Here is a 15,454-nt window from a genome sequence, read left to right on the forward strand (position 1 = left end):
AGTACAGTCACCTCAAAAATAATTCCATATTGCGTATTAGCATTTGAGCAGGGAAATCAAGATAGATTAGAGTCAAGATAACTCCTGGCTCCTGGTCCCCCAAATGGTGTAAGCCAGTCATCCCCTCTGACAATTGATTTTCTTATAGGTCCTTGACTTTTTCTTCTCTCTCTCTTTCTTTTTTTTCCCCATCTCCCCAGGAGAGTTTTATTATGCACAGAGGGAAAAGGCCCAGTCCTTCTTCGCTTTCCTCCTGGTGGCCAGGACATTGCTCAGCTCCTCATTCTTTCTCTTGGCAGGAACGTGTGTCCCCACCCTGTTCTTGATGAAGCTGAGGGCCAACTTGTCCTTGGAAATCTTGAATAGCTCCATGGGCTGCCACTCATCAGGGGCAAAGCTGCACACGTCCTGCACAAACTTGGCGTGTTTGGTGAAGCGGTGGCAGCTGCGTCTCAGTTTGCTCACGTTCTTGTTCTTGGTCACCTGTGGCCCTTGTTGAGGCCTATGGCCATGGGGCGGCACCAAACCATGGCTGATGCTCTTCAGTGGCTGCCATGGAAGAAGCTACTTTTTCTTTTTTTGTATTTGCTTGAAAGAATTTGAACTCAGAATGAGGAGTACTAATTCTCCTTGATAATATCAAAATCAGAAGTCAATACTGAACAAAACAAACCAGGTTTAGACACCAGCTATGTTGACTAAGTAAGGGAGTTGGATATGCAGTCATTTGTTCATAAGGTACTCCCAACTTCTGCTGATCATTCATTGCTATTAGACAATGACTATCTGAATAACTATGGATGGTGTCCCTGAGAGCCTGCCTCAGAGTCTCTGACTGAACACACTCATTCATAAAATATTTATGGACTATAAATGGCCAATCAGAACATGAGAAGATGCTCAACATCATTAACTATTAGATAAATGCAAATGAAAACCACAATTAGATACCATTTTACACCTACTAGGATGGTTTAAAAAAGACAGATAATAACAAGCATTAGTGAGAATGTGAAGAAATTGGAACTCTCATTAATTGTTGGTGAAACTGTAAAATGGTTCAGCCGTTTCATAAAAACAGTATGGCAGTCCCTCAGAATGTTCAACATAGAATTTTCATGTGACCCAGAAGTTCCACTCTTTGACATACCCCCAAAAGAATGTATCATATGTGTGCACACTAAATCTTATATGTGACTGTTCACAGCAGCATTTTCCTAACAGCTCAAAAAGTGGAAAGAACCCAAATGTGCCTCACCTGATGAATGGATAAACAGAATGTGATATATTGATACAATGGAATGTTCAGCCACAGTAAAAGAACCAGACAAGAAAAGACCACACATTATATGATTCCATTTATATAAGATGTCCAGAATAGGCAAATCCAGAGAAGAATAAATTAATGGCTTCCATGGGTTGGGGGGAGGAAAGAGGATGAAAAGTGTTAATGAGTGAAGAAGGATTCCTTTTTGAGGTGATAAAAATGTTATAGAAATTATGAACTGGCGTGACTATACTAAAAATGAGTTGTGCACTTTAAAACAGTGAATTTTATGGTACATTAATTCTTTCTCAATAAAACTGTTACAAAAAAATATTGATTGACTGCTCATTCTGTGCTGGAAAACTCTTCTAAGTTCTGGAAATAATGTAGTGGAGACATCAAAGACCCCGCTCTCAAAAAGCTTTGAATAAAGAGATGGATCTGCGGAGTCCAAACTGTGTCCCTGATAGACTGCACATAGATTAGGGTCCTATCAATTTTTGCCAAGGGAAATATTTGTCAGGGTAGTTGACCTCAACAGTAATCTTCACTCTACCCTCTTCTGAAGCTTTTTCCACTAAGAATATATAAAGAAGACATTGTCAAAGAAGTAAAAAAGAAGAAAAAACCATCACAGATTACAAGAATTTCAAGAAGGTGATAGTGAAAGAAATCTAATGCTGCAGAAAGGTCAAGAAATATAAGGATCAAAAACTAGACTTTGGCTTTGACAATTAGGATTTCACATGGTAATCTCTTAGTCCAGTTTCAGTGGAGGGGTAGAGGCAGAGCAATTTCGTAATGGTTGTACAAAGCCCAGTGCTGGATATATAGTAGTTGCTAAAGAAATATTTGTTGGATTGAGAATAAGTATGTTGTGAGTTAAGTAAGAAAATAAAGACAATGCTTATGACAAGTTTGTATAAGAAGGGAAAATAGGTAGTGGGTGGTGTTTGGGAGAATGAGTTAAAGGAGTTTATTTTTTAGTATGAGAGAAATTGATTGTAGTCTGAGAATATGTTGCTAGTAGGGAAGAAAAATTTGAATGTAATGGAAAGAGAGAAAGTAGCAAGGTCTGGAAGAGGTGGGAGGGTCCCTCTGAGATTAAATTATTCCTGAAGTTGCAAGACTATTTTCAGAGATGGGAAAGAAGCTTAGAGAAATATTATTTTACGACTTCAAGTTTCTTTATTAAGCAGAACGTTAAGTCATCTTCAAAAAGTGAGATTAGGTAGTAGAGGACAAAGAAGGGGCATTGAAGATAGCTGTAAAGATGTGGAAAGCGAAGTCGCTCAGTCGTGTCTGACTCTTTGTGACCGCACAGAATGTAGCCTACCATGATCCTCAGTCCATGGGATTTTCCAGGCAGGAATACTGGAGTGGGTTGCCATTTCCTTCTCCAGGGGATCTTCCCGACCCAGGGATTGAACCCGGCTCTCCCACCTTGTAGGCAGATGCTTTACTGTCTGAGCTACCAGGGAAGCCCCAAAGATGTGGAGAGATCTACAAAAAGTGGAATATAAATTTGTCAAGGACAGGAAAAAAGATTGCCAAGGCATGTTGATGTTTCACATGTAACTAATAAAATTATTCATAAATGTGCCCGAATGCTTGATAGTTTGAAGTTTTCTTGGGCATATTTTCTTTAAATGTTTTTCAGCAATTATTTAACTTCAGAGATAAAAAGATAAAGAAGATAAGTTGGTGCTATGCTTATGAATATTATTATTTTCAGAACTCAATTTAAGATTTCAGTATTTCAGATCATAACAGTACTTAATATTTTTTTCTTTATAAAATGGTCAAACATAACATGTATAACTCAGAGATCATCTTGGTTCTCTGGGGCCACCAAAGACATGGATGAGGTTGCTTCAATCCATCACTATTCTATGGATTGTAGATGTCTGTTTTCCTAGAGTTTTATATGTGTCCCTTGAAGTCTTGAGACCTCATAATAATTTCTGGCTCTGAGTTCCTGCTTCCATCTACTCAGTCTAGTTTACAGATTATGTATCATCCTGGTTATGTTACCTGTTTTGTGACATGTTAACCCAGCTGTAGACTTTGGTCTTTTCCCCAGCAGCCATTTAAAACATTCAAAGACTTTTATATGCAGAGATGACTTTAATGAAGGTGGCAATGTGCAGGGATGCTCATCATTTCACAATAGCAGAAAACAGCCCAAATTGATGTCAGCCTCCTGTATTTTTCTTACTCTTGTGACTTTTCTTGTCCCCTCCTTTAAGGAACACAACTTCAATTTCTCCAACTCTGTAGTGATAGAGTAACTTAGGTCTCCATGTCCCCTACTCCCAAACTCAGTTTTATACATCTTGGCCTATCCAAGGCTGTAAAATGCTCACAGAATAAATGGGCCTTCTTTAGAAGTCTTTTTTTGCATCCCTCACATTAGTATTTAACCAGTTTCACTGGATTCCTTTTTGCATAACTGTCATTGTCTATAAAACATCTCAGGCTTTCAAAGCAGACCATATTTTTCACGAAGGCACCAAAGTCACACATAGCTTCTTCATTGTTTTAATTTACGCTGCGATATCATTGAGTTTTGTTTAGTTGCTCAGTCCTGTCTGACTATTTTGTGACCCCTATGGATTGTAGCCCACCAGGCTCCTGTGTCTGTGGGATTCTCCAGGCAAGAATATTGGAGTGGACTGCCATTTCCTATTCCAGAGGACCTTCCCTACCCAGGGATCAAACCTGCATCTCCTGCATTGCAGGTGGGTTCTTTATAGCCTGAGCCACCAAGGAAACAGGAGTGTCTAATTGACTATCATGGCACACCATCATTACATAGTCTTTAAAATCCCTATGCCAGATTTACTAATCCTCTTTACCACAAGAGAGAAAAAAACAGAATTTGCTTTGGTAACAGCTATACACCCGTTTTCTTGGATTAATGCAGCTTTCCTCTGATATAGCTAACAAGGTCCTATCTCTTTTCCTGAGGGAGGGTAGTTTTGAGCTGTGTGGAGAATCAAGAATGCTGGACTTTTGTCATTAAACCAACCACTGCCTGTTCATGTCAGCCAAGTGACATAACTGAATCTAATTGTTTATTTATTGCCCCCTCACAGGGATGAATAAAGAAGAAAAGGGTACTATTTGAGGACAACTGAGAAATGTAAAGTAAAATCTTTCTAATAATATATGAAAGCAATGAAGTGGCCCAGTGAGTCCAAGGTGGTACTCTCGGGATCCAGAAGGAAGGAAGGTGACAAGCACATAATTACATGCTGTCCTCCCCAGTGGATTGGTATCTAACATACCAACAAGAGTAAACAGGAAGTAGTTAACAGGGCATGAGAAGAAACCCATAATTTGAGCAAGCCAATGTTCTTATTTCAGAGGAAAACACCCTCTTAAGACTTTTCAGATTTAGGGGCTTTTCAGATTTAGAGTGGTTCAGCTGTTACATTAATGCAATTTTAGCTTAATAAAAAATATTTCACTCTATGACTACAGAATGTGACTAGAAATTGTTACAATAACATTAATGAAAGTAAGACAATAAAATGTCTGAGGCGTGAATAGTCTTTAAAAAGCCATTACTAACAGCAGTTATCCACTGCTGTAATATGGAGTTGTAAGGACTACAGAAAGTGTAGAGATCACCACCTCTATGAGCAGCGTAAGCTTAAGTGCACGAGTCCCTGGGTTTTGTGAAGATGAGGAAAGGGCCAGCTAGAACGACAGAAGATTAAGAAACCTGGGGAGACTGCTCAGCAGGCAATAATACCAACGGCCACATATGCAAGAACATCTTAACTGATACAACATGTGTTATTTTGACTCTGTGAATTGTATTTCTGTTGTGGACACTGTAAATTGTAAACATCAATGATCAGACTTTTTCTAGAACCTTCTGAGGGGTAAGGAGTAAGAGAACACTTCAGAAACAGAAGACTGGAATTGATAATTGAAAACAAAAAACAAATGGAATATTGATTGAGCTTGAGATGTGTGGAAGTCCAGTTAGTCACAACTGAATTCTGGATAATAATGATAGTAACTACAATTTATTGTCTACTTTATACCAGGTACTGCACTATACATTTTACAAATGGAAACTCATTTAATTTACATAATAAATGAGGTATTTTTTCATGTTTGCAAATGAAAAAAATTGAGGTTAAATAGACGTGTTTCAAAGACTAGAATCTGTAACATAAATGGAAAGTTCCAAGAAGACATGTTTGTACAGGAAAAGCTTAATAAGTCCTAAGCCCAGGACAGATTAGATGGCGTTATCTACTTTGCGCTTTGTAGCAGAGATTGACTTGAACCAAATTTGGGATATTAGTGGAGAAGTCATTAGTAAAATCCTTTCCTTGCCTTGCTACCTTTTCAAGCATTCATCACTCACTGATATTACTATGCTAAACTAATTAATAGAATCTCAAATCCCATGGAATTACATTCTAGTGAAGGAAGCAGATCATAAACAAGTAAACAAATATTAAAGTAGTTTCAGATTATGGTATTGTATAAAGAAAATGTGATGGTGAAATGGGGGTGGTTAAGTTTAATTAGGGTGGTACCTGAGGAGGCAAAGTTTGAATTTATCCTCAAATAATTGAAGAAGTTGGCTATCTGAATATCTGGCAGGAAAACATTACAGATGAAATAAATATTTGGGAAATCCTAAACTGTTTCAATATTTTGGTGAATAAAAAGCGCTTCAGTTGATCTTGGTGTTTCCCCTAAATCTTTTAGTATTCAAACACTCGGTGGTCTAGTCTGTGTCTAAGATCCCACTATAAATACATTTGGTGGCCTCCTAATGGAGGCCTCTTGTGACCTTCTCAGCTTATGTCTCAGCTCCTAGAGAAGAAAGGCTTTTAAATAATACATAGCTGAGGTAATTGTTTATAAAGACAACTGCAATGATTCCTTCCATCTGTGAATAAGTGTTTCTTTGCAAATATGACCTTGATACTTCTCTTATCAAGAGGTGAAACTATTTCTCCAGATCCTTGAATCTGGGTTGACCTTGCCTTCTTTGCTTACAGTGGAACTTAGCACTGTGGTACTTCTGAATGTAGCCTTCAAGAGGGCCTTGAAGCTTCTATTCTTGTCTTCTTGGAACACTGACACTATCGTACAAAAAAGTCTCAGTCTGCTTGAGAATGAAAGATCGCATGGAGACAGAGAGACCTAATCAAAGCCATCACTGACCACCAGATTTCTCAATTAAAAATAGTTTGGACCATGCATACTTAATGGCCTCTAGACAATAATTTCTACAAGTGACCATCAGCAAAATGAATGAGATTAGCAGAGGAACCACCCTGCTCAAATTTATGACTCATAGAATTATAAGCAAATTGAAATGATTATCATTGTTTGTTATGCAGCAATAAATCATTAAGAAACTAGCTAGACTCAGGCTTTGCTGCAAGAGCAGAGTGGAAAGACTAAGACCCTGAGCTCATCTCCTCTCATGGGCACACCAAAATTACAACTATTTACAGAGCAACTGTGGATGAGAAAGACAGGGATCTACCAGAAAAGATCTTCTACAACTAAAGATATAAAGAAGGAACAACAATGACATGGGTAGAAAGAGTAGAGTCACAGTATAGTTAAGATCTATAACCCCCAGGTAGGGAGCTCACAAACAGGAGAATAACTGCAATCACAGACGTTCTCCCCAAAGAATAAGGCAGCTGACGTTCACTTCAGGTTCTCCAGCTCAGGAGTCCTACATCAGGAAGATGGACCCCCAGAATATTTGACTTTGAAGGCCAGTGGGGCTTACTTTTAGGAGCCCCAGAGGGTGTGGGAAATAGAGAGTCCCCTCTTAAGGTTGCACAAAACTCTCACATACTCCAGAACCCAGAGTAGAAGCAGTAATATGAAAGGAGCCTGGGTCATACCTACCTATTGAGAGTCTCCCAGAGAGGCAGAAGGAAACTGGATCTGACACTAGGGATGTAGACAATGGTGGCAGCCATTTTTGGAAGCTCATTCTACTGCATGGATTCTGGTGCTAGCAAGCACCATTTTGAATTCTCCCTCTAGCTTATTAGCTGTGAGACTTAACCCTACCCCTGCCCATCAGCCTGTAGGTACCAGTACTGGGATACTTCAGGTTAAGCAACTAGCCAGGTAGTTACACAGTTCTCACCACCAGAAGGCAGGTTGCCATAAGACCCCCTGAGCCCACAGCCACTCCTGGACATGGCCCTGCCCAACAGCAGATGGATACCAGCTACAAAAGAAGCATAGCCCCACAGCCTGCCATGGCAGGACCCAACCCAAGCACTAGCAGGCCAGCACCAGCCCTGGGACATGCTAGGCCCCAGCCCCAGCCAAAATAATCTCAAGAGTGAAGAACAGAGATGGAGAGGTCATGCTCCTAGACTGAAGATTATGCTACAAAGCTACAGTCATCAAAACAGTATGGTACTGGTACAAAAACAGATGCATAGGTCTATGAACAGAATAGAGATCCCAGAAATAAACCCATGCATTATGGTCAATTAATCTATGTCAAAGGAAGCAAATATTAAATGGGGGAAAGGTATCCATTTCAATAGATGATTCTGAGAAAGGTAAAAGCTACATGTAAAATAATGAAATTAGAAATTCTGTAACATCACATACAAAAATAAACTCAAAATTAATTGAAGACCTAAATGTAAGACTGAAAACTCCTAGAGGAAAAAAGGCAGAACACTCTTTGACATAAATCAAAGCAGTATTTTTTTTGGATTTGTCTCCTAAAGCAAAGGAAATAAAAACAAAACAAAACAAAAAAGGACCTGATTAAACAGAAAAGCTTTTTCACAGTGAACTATTGACAAAATGAATAGACAATCTCCAGAATAGGAGAAAATATTTGCAAATAATATGACCAATAAAGGGCTAATATCCTAAATATAGAAACAGCTCATACAACTCAATATCAAGAAAACAAACAACCTGATTTGAAAATGGACAGAAGACTTGAATAGATAGTTTTAAAAAAAGAACACATGTACACCCATGGCTGATTCATGTCAATGTATGGCAAAAACCACTACAATATTGTAAAGTAATCAACCGCCAATTAAAATAAATAAATTAGTTTTAAAAAAAGAACATGAAAAAAAGAAGATATGAAAATAGCCAACAGTCACATGAAAAGATGTTCAACATCACTAATCATCAGAGAAATGCAAATTAAAACCACAGTAAGATATCACCTCACACCTGTCAGAAAGGTTATTATTAAAAAGACAAAAAATAACAAGTGTTAGTGAGGATGTGGCAAAAAACCTTCATGCACTGTTAGTGGGGATGCAAATTTGTGCAGTCACTATGAAGAGCAGTATGGAGATTCCTCAAAAAACTAAAAGTAGAACTACCATAGGATCCAGCAATTATACTCCTGGGAATATATCTGAAAAAAAAAAGAAAGCATTAATTTGAGTAGATATATGTACTCCCATGTTTGCATTACTTACAATAGCCATGATAAGGAAGCAACCAGAGTGTCCATCAAGAGATGAGTGAATAAAGAAGAAGTGATATATTCATATTGTTGTTGTTGTTTAGTTGCTGAGTCGTGTTTGACTCTTTCACAATCCCATGGGCTGTAGCCTGCCAGGCTCCTCTGTTCATGGGATTTCCCAGGCAAGACTCCTGCAGTGGACTGCCATTTCCTACTCCAGGGATCTTCCCAATTCAGGGATATAACCCATGTCTCCCGCATTGGCAGGTGGCTTCTTTACCACTGAACCAACAGAAGAAAAGCTATGACAAACCTAGACAGCATATTAAAAAGCAGAGACAATCACTTTGCCAACAAAGGTCTGTATAGTCAAAGCTATGGTTTTTCCAGTAGTCACATACCGATGTAAGTTCAGTTCAGTTCAGTCGCTCAGTCATGTCCGACTCTTTGTGACCCAATGTATTACAGCATGCCAGGCCTCCCTGTCCATCACCATCTCCTGGAGTTCACTCAGACTCACGTCCATCGAGTCGGTGATGCCGTTCACCCATCTCATCCTCTGTTGTCCCCTTCTCCTCCTGCCCTCAATCCCTCCCAGCATCAGAGTCTTTTCCAATGACTCAACTCTTTGCATGAGGTGGCCAAAATACTGGAGTTTCAGCTTTAGCATCATTCCTTCCAAAGAACACCCAGGACCGATCTCCTTTAGAATGGACTGGTCAGATCTCCTTGCAGTCCAAGGGATTTTCAAGAGTCTTCTCCAACACCACAGTTCAAAAGCATCAATTCTTCTGCGATCAGCTTTCTTCACAGTCCAACTCTCACATCCATACATGACCACTGGAAAAACCATGGCCTTGACTAGATGGACCTTTGTTGGCAAAGTAATGTCTCTGCTTATGAATATGCTGTCTAGGTTGGTCATAACTTTCCTTCCAAGGAGTAAGCGTCTTTTAATTTCGTGGCTGCAATCACCATCTGCCATGATTTTGGAGCCCAGATGTGAGAGTTGGACCATAAAGAAAGCTGAGCACCAAAGAACTGATGATTTCAGATTGTGGTGTTGGAAAAGACTCTTGAGAGTCCCTTGGTCTGCAAGAAGATCAAACCAGTCAATCCTAAAGGAAGCCATCCCTGAATATTCATTGGAAGGACTGATGCTGAAGTTCCAATACTTTGGCCACCTCATGTGAAGAGCCAACTCATTGGAAAAGACCCTGATGTTGGGAAAAATTGAAGGCAGGAGAAGGGGACAACAGAGCTGGATAGCTCAACTGGTAAAGAATATGACTGCAATGAAGGAGATCCCAGTTCAATTCCTGGGTCAGGAATTTCCCCTGGAGATGGGATAGGCTACCTACTTCAGTATTCTTGGGCTTCCCTGGTAGCTCAGTCAGTAAAGAATCTGCCTGCAATGTGGGAAACCTGGGTTCAATCCCTGGGTTGGGAAAATCCCCTGGAGGAGGGCATGGCAATCCACTTCAGTATTCTTGCCTGGGGAATCCCTATGGACAGAGGAGCCTGGTGGGCTATAGTTCATGGGGTTGCAAAGAGTTAGACATGACTGACCAATTAAGCACAGCACAGCAGCATATATATGTATATGCACACACACACACACACATACACACACACACACACACACACACACACACACAGAGCAATGGAATACTATTAAGCCATGAAAAGGATGAAAATTTTGCAATTTGCAACAACATGTATGGACCTAGAAGTTTTCATACTTAGTGAAATAAGGTATTATACTTAGTGAAATAAGTCAGACAGAGAAAGACAAATACTGTATGTTATCATCTATATATGGAATCTAAAAAGTAAACAAATGAATATAACAAAATAGAAACAGACACACACATATGTGTATCTAGTGGTTACCTGTGGGAGAGAGAAGGAGCAAGGAACACAACAGGGATAAGCAATTAAGAGATTCAACCTACTATGCATAAAATAAATAAACATATAAGGATATACTGTACTACACAGGAAACATAGTCAATATTTTATAATAACTTTAAATGGAGCATAATCTATAAAAATTTTGAATCACTATGTTATATACCTGAAACTTGTATAATATTGTACATTAGCTATGCCTCAATTAAAAAAAAATCACCCTTAGATTTTATAGGTCTTCTAGTTTACAGATGAGCCTTGTAGGTGTGGGTCTTTGCTACTGAGAATAAATCACCAAGATTCTGTATCCCATCCACATTTTGGAAGATGAAACGCAGTGAATTATAGTCTTGAGGATTTGCCTTTATTCACTTCCCACCTTTAGTTTCTCATTGGAAACTTGAGAAAAATGCAGATTTCTTTACATATGTTGGGGCCATTCCTTAATGAGGAAGTAACTAGGAAAAAAAACTAAAATTGGGCCAAAGGGGAAGAAAAAAAAACCCACCTAGTTAGATTCCAGAGCTCTCTTTACAGGTTTATATCATCTTGCTTTGACCTTGAAGTAGCTGACTGAGAGCTTCTTAAAGAGGTCTCTTGAAAGGTACCAGAATGTTAAGCTTTCTCCATTTTTCAAATTACCTCATTTATAAGTATATATCAGTAGATTTGAAAGATTATTTTTACTTTAAGTTAGAGTAAGGTTTCTTTGCTTATTTTTCTGAACATATGACAGACATAGGAGACTCCTAAACCTGAACAGATGGATTGAGTCCCTTTCTCACTGTTCCAAACTTCTGCTTTCTTTTAGCACATGTTCTAAACTCCTAGTTTAAGAACAGTTTATACATCATGCTACTCACCAAGAATAAGTATCAAGTGTCATAAGCACTAGATCTTGACTACTGTCTGCTTTTTGATTCCAGGTGTTTCAAGCTCCTATCATTAGTGATCAAAAGGGCAATTTTGATTTGGGGTGCTATAAAAATACAACTGAGAATAATGGAGCCCATGTTAATAAAGGAACGTAAGTGTTTCTAGTGTAATATGTAGCTCTGGCCTTAATTACTGCTTCAGCCCCACTAAGATGGGGATGAAGATTGGTTACCATGTCTTTACGGTTTTTCCATTGTTTTGGGTGTGTTTATTCTTTTTTGCTGCTGAACAGATCCAGGCTGAATAATTCTTTAATCATAGTAGGATGCCTGCTACAGCTTCAACTAACTTCTATTTATTTATTTATTCTATTATGGTAGTTTTTAAGGATCCATGGTGTTTGATGAATAGTCAGTTCTGACATGAGTGTTCGCTAGAAACTCTTCCTGTTACTTATAATCCCACTACTTTATGGTTGTTTTGTGTATAATTTAATCAATACCCCTTTTCTATTTTTTCCATTAGCATGAGCTGTGGTGAAAGCTATCCATTTATTGACCACTGGGGTTTATGTGGTTTATCCATACAGTGGCACTTACATGTAGATTATACTTGTCTCTCAAATGACTTTCTCTGTTGCCTGTGAAATACCTTGACCAGTTTCATTTTTAACTCTTAACTTTTCTTCATGGTGTTATATTCCTCTTAGTCCATGCTTTTTCTGTTTCCAGGTTTATGTTCCCTTCCTACTTCCTGTTGGAAGAATAGTTTTCCGTTCACAGTAGAAATAAATGGGATTTCCTGAGCTCAGTCAGTTATTGGGACTACACTCCTATCAGTTCCTGGATTACGTATCCAGCTCTGCACACTGCACACTCCCATGTTCTTTCCGGAGTTTAACACATGTTTTTAAGAGATAATGTTTCTTTAGTTATAGAAACATATTCTTTAATGTCCTTTAGTTATAGCATTATAGTGCTTAAGACTTCAAACACTTTAAGATGAGAGATAGATAAATCCCATTAATGCTCTTTTTTTGAGGGAATAGCAGGTTTATAAATTGCAGCTTTTTGTAGACTTATAGATCGACAAAATTCCACATCAGGAATCTTTCCTATGAGTCTACTTTATCAGTTTCTAAATGTGAAAAGCCAAGAGCAGAATGAGTTGGAAATATTTGTTGAACTCTAGATCTAAGCTTTGAGAGATTTAAAAGAGTATGAAGCATGAAGTATTTATTAAATACAAGGTTCTTTTAGAAAAAGCTTCCCAGGTGGCTTAGTGGTAAAGAATCCACCTGCTGATGCAGGAGACGTGGGTTTGATCCCAGGGTTGGGAAGATCCCCTGGAGAAGGAAATGGCAACCCACTCCAGTATTCTTTCCTGGGAAATCCCATGGACAGATGAGCCTGGTGGGTTGCAGTCCATGGAGCTGCAAAGGGTTGAACACGACTGAGTGACTGAGTGTGCATTCACAGACTCTTATAAAAACAAAACCTAAAATCCTTAAACAATATTCCAGATTCACAGGTGTCATTTGGCCAGGGTGTAAATTTTTAATTATATTTTTGAATGACACAAGTCCTACATGAATATATCATTATTATGAAAAATTAATATTATACAGAGGCTTATGGAATAAAAATTTAAGTATCTCTTATCTTAGTTTGATGTTCCAAAAGCAGGTTCTGAGAAAATGACTTGAGTATAGGTACATCAAGGCTTCATATTATCACCCTGCTTATTTAACATATATGCAGAGTACATCATGTGAAATGCCAGGCTGGATGAAGCACAAGCTGGAATCAACATTGCCAGGAGAAATATCAATAACTCAGATATGCAGATGACACCACCCTTATGGCAGAAAGCAAAGAAGAACTAAACAGCCTCTTGAAAGTGAAAGAGGAGAGTGAAAAAGTTGGCTTAAAACTCAACATTCAGAAAACTAAGATCATGGCATCCAGTTCCATCGCTTAATGGCAAATAGAAGGGGAAACAATGGAAACACTGAGAGACTTTATTTTGGGGGGCTCCAAAATCACTGCAGATGGTGACTGCAGCCATGAAGTTAAAAGGCACTTGCTCCTTGGAAGACAAGCTATGACCAACCTAGACAGCTTATTAAAAAGCAGTCATTACTTTTCCAACAAAGGCCCAACTAGTCAAAGCTATGGTTTTTCCAGTAGTCATGTATGGATGTGAGAGTTGGACTATAAAGAAGGCTGAGCGCTGAAGAATTGATGCTTTTGAACTGTGGTGTTGGAGAAGACTCTTGAGAGTCCTTTGGACTGCAAGGAGATCCAACCAGTTCATCCTAAAGGAAATCAGTCCTGAATATTCATTAGAAGGACTGATGTTGAAGCTGAAACTCCAATCCTTTGGCCACCTGATGTGAAGAACTGCCTCATTGGAAAAGACCCCGATGCTGGGCAAGATTGAAGGCGGGAGGAGAAGGGGATGACAGAGGATGAGATTGTTGGATGGCATCACCAACTCAATGGACATGAGTTCAAGTAAGCTCCGGGAGTTGGTGATGGACAGGGAAGCCTGGCATGCTGCAGTCCATGAGGTCACAAAGAGTCAGACAGGACTGAGAGACTGAACTGAACTCATAGGTATTATGGGAAGCTCCTTGTTTTCGTCCACTTCACCACTCATTGAATACTTCTGTACTTCAACGTGTGTGGGTTTTCCCAGACGAAGCAATTCTCCAATTCTCTGCAGATACCTGATGCTTTATAATTCAACTAAATCCTGATGTTATCTGCCTGGAGGTAAGTAACATCAAATCCCACAAATTAAGGACTCAATCTCACAAGACTGCTATCCCACTGCACATGCCAGTTGCCAAGTCCAGGTTGCTACCTGGGCTTCTGACTGGCTGTAAAGCAGAGGTTCCCACAACCCACTCCTCAGGTTTGATAATTTGCTAGAATGGCTCACAGAACTCAGGACAAAAAGGAGTTTATGTACTAGATTACTAGCTATTACAAAGGATACAACTCATGAAGAGCCAGATGGAAGAGAAGGATAGGGTAAGATAGGCAGGAAGGAGCATGGAGCTTTCATGCCCTTTCAAGGCATGCCACTCTGTCTGCACCTCCATGTGTTCAACAACACAGAAGCTCTCTGCATCCTGTCCTTTTGAGTTTTCAACTTCTGCCCCTCTACCTTCCCCAGGTTATTTCTGCTTTTTTTTTTTTTAATGAGTAGTTCATTACTCAACCATTATATATATTTACACACCTAAATATATATGCATATATATATATACACACCACATCATCTTTATCTATTCATCTATCAATGGACATTTAGGTTGCTTCCATATCTAGGCTCTGTTGGGGTGCATGTTTCATTTTGAATTATAGACTTCTCTGAATGTATGCCCAGGAGTGAAATTACTGGACCATATGGTAACTTTATTTTTAGTTTCTTAAAGAACCTCCATATTGTTCTCCATAGTGGTTGCACCAGTTTACATTTCCACCAACAGTGTAGGAAGGATCCATTCCCCACACCCTCTCCAACATTTATTTATAGACTTTCTGATGATGGCCATTCTGACTGGTGTCAGGTAATTGTAGGTTTGATTTCTATTTCTCTAATAATTAGTGATGTTGAGCATTTTTCTTTCAAGTGCCTATTGGCCACCTATATGTCTTCTTTGGAGAAATGTCTACTTAGATCTTCTGGCCAGTTTGTTTTGATTGTGGTTTTCTTTTTGTATATTGAGCTGTATGACCTGTTTCTGTATTTTGGAAATCAGTCTCTTGTTGGTTGCATCCTTTGCAAATATTTTCTCCCATTCAGTAGGTTGTCTTTTCATTTTGTTTATGGTTTCCTTTGCTGTATAAAAGCCCTATTGTAATTCTTTTTGAAGGCTAATGATGTTTACAAATTTTTTTCTTCTATGTAATTTTTTTTGAACTTTTAAT

At 38.9% G+C, this 15,454-nt stretch overlaps 1 pseudogene; it reads right to left on the reverse strand.

Moving 5' to 3' along the window:
* Window positions 1-210: 210 nt before the first annotated feature.
* On the reverse strand, window positions 211-512 carry LOC138436351 (large ribosomal subunit protein eL36 pseudogene; annotated as a pseudogene).
* Window positions 513-15,454: the final 14,942 nt, after the last annotated feature.

This window comes from Ovis canadensis, chromosome 3 (assembly GCF_042477335.2).
Source record: "Ovis canadensis isolate MfBH-ARS-UI-01 breed Bighorn chromosome 3, ARS-UI_OviCan_v2, whole genome shotgun sequence".
Lineage (NCBI taxonomy): Eukaryota > Metazoa > Chordata > Mammalia > Artiodactyla > Bovidae > Ovis > Ovis canadensis.